Source organism: Nannospalax galili, unplaced genomic scaffold, assembly GCF_000622305.1.
Source record: "Nannospalax galili isolate Female #2095 unplaced genomic scaffold, S.galili_v1.0 scaffold207, whole genome shotgun sequence".
NCBI lineage: Eukaryota > Metazoa > Chordata > Mammalia > Rodentia > Spalacidae > Nannospalax > Nannospalax galili.
In genome coordinates this window covers 5,746,994-5,749,570 of record NW_008358517.1, presented here as the reverse complement: position 1 = coordinate 5,749,570, position 2,577 = coordinate 5,746,994, and positions in this window count along the sequence as shown.

The window sequence follows — 2,577 nt, the reverse complement described above, 5'->3', positions numbered from 1 at the left end:
ATTTACCTGCAAATTTCATTATTTCATCTTTCTTAACTGCTTAATAGAACTCCATTGTGTAAATACACCACGTTTTTGTTAATCACTCATCAGTTGGGGGCACTTAGGCTGCTTCCATCTCTTAGCTGTTGTGAAAAGAGCAGCAACAAACATGAGTGTACAAGTGTCTCTACAATAGAATGAGTCCTTTGGGTGTATGCCAAGGAGTGATATAACCAGGTCATATGACAGGTTCATTTTTAGTTTTTTGAGTTCTCCACACTTTTCTATAGAGGCTGCACGAGTTTGCAATCCCACCAGCAGTGAAGGAGCATTTCCCCTTTCTCCACATCCTTGCCAGCATTTGGCATCATTTGTTCTCTTGATCCTAGCCAGTCTGACTGGGGTAAGGTAGAATCTTAAAGTGGCTTTAATTTGCATTTCCCTAATTATTAGGGATGTTGAGCAACTTTTTAGATGTTTCAAAGCCATCTTTACTTCTTCTTTGGAGAACTCTCTGTTTAGCTCCTTAGTCCATCTTTTAATTGGGTTGCTTCTTGTCTTGGTTCTCTTTTTTTTGAGTTCGTTATAAACTCTGGTTATTAAACCTCTGTTGGATGTGTCTCTGTTGAAGATTTTCTCCCATTCTGTGGGTTTTCTGTTTGCTTCCTTGGTTGTCTCCTTTGATCTACAGAAGCTTTTTAGTTTAATGAGGTCCCATTTGTTAATTCTTGCTCTTGTTTCCAATTGATGTCCGGTTTAGAAAATCCTTTCCGATGCCTATGTCTTGTAGGTTATTCCCAATGTTTTCTTCTAATAGTTTCAGAGTTTCAGGCTTTACATTGAGGCCCTTGAGCCATTTGGAATTGACTTTGGTTCAGGGTGAAAGATAGGGGTTTAGTTTCATTCTTCTACAAGTGGAGATCCAGTTTTGCCAGCACCATTTGCTGAACATGCTGTCTTTCCTCCAGTTAATGTTCTCAGCCCCTTTGTCAAATATCAGGTGGCTGAAATTGTATTTACTCACATTTGGGTCTTCAATTTTGTTCCATTGGTCTGTGGGACTATTTTTAGGCCAGTACCATGTTGTTTTTATGACTATATCTCTGTAATACAGCTAGAAATCTTGTATAAGGTAATCGTCTAGGCATTGCTCTTAGTGCTCAGGGTAGTTTTGGCTATCCAAGGTCTTTTGTGCTTCCATATGAATCTTAGGATAGTTTTTTCCAATTCTGTGAAAAATGTCATAAGGGTTTTTATTGGCATTGCATTGAATCTATATATGACTTTTGGTAGGATGGTCATTTTCACAATATTAATTCTTCCAATCCATGAGCATGGGAGGTCCTTCCATCTTCTGATGTCTTCCTCAGTCTCTTTCTTTAAAGATTTAAATTTTTTATTGTAGAGCTCTTTAATGTCTTTGGATAGGTTTACTCTGGGATATTTTATTTTATTTTTTTGCCGCTATTGTGAATGGGAGTGTTTCCATGTGCTCTTTCTCTGCTTGCTTGTTATTGGTATATAGAAAGACTATAGACTTTTGTAGGTTAATTTTGGAACCTGCCACTTTACTGAATGTGTTATTAATTTCTAGGAGTTTTTGAGTGGAATTTTTGGTGTGCCTTAGATATCATATCATCTGTAAAAAGGGATAATTTGAGCTCTTCTTTTCCAATTATTACTCCTTTAATTTCCTTCTCTTGTCTTATTGCTCTTGCAAGAGTTTCAAGTACTATGTTAAAGAGAAGTGGGGATAGTGGACAGCCTTGTCTGGCTCCTGATATCAATGGGAATGCTTCCAGTTTGTCTCCATTTAGAATGATGTTGGCTGTAGGTTTGTTAAATATGACTTTAATTATGTTGACGTATGTTCCCTCCAGTCCAATTCTCTCTAGGACTTTGAACATAAATGCATGTTGAATTTTGTCAAAAGCCTTCTCTGCATCTATTGAGATGACCATATGGTTCTTGCCTTTGAGTCCGTTTATATGTTTTATGACGTTTATTGACTTATGTATATTAAACCATACCTGTATCTCTGGGATAAAGCCAACTTGATCATGGTGAATGACCTTTTTGATGTGTGTCTATATGTGGTTTGCAAGTATCTTGTTGAGAATTTTTGCATCTATGTTCATTAAGGATATGGGTCTATAGTTTTCATTTTTTGGTTGTATCTCCACCTGGCTTTGATATTAGAGTGATGCTGGCTTCATAGAAGGAATTTGGAAGTTTTCCCTCCATTTATACTTTTTTGAATAAATTAAGTAGTATTGGATGCAGATCTTCTTTAAATGTCTGATAGAATTCTGCTGTAAATCCATCTGGTCCTGGGCTTTTTTTAGTCGGGAGGTTTTGTATTACTGTTTCAATTTGTTTTTGTGTTATGGGTCTGTTTAAGCTGTTAATCTCTTCTTGGTTTAGTTTTGGTGGTTCCCATGCCTTTAGATATCCATCCATTTCTTTTAGGTTTTCAAATTTAGTAGCATATAGGTTTTTAAAGTATTCCCTTATAATGTTCTGTCTCTTTCTGGTGTCTGTTTTGATGTTTCCCTTTTCATCTCTGATTTTGTACATTTGGAGAGGCTCTTTCTT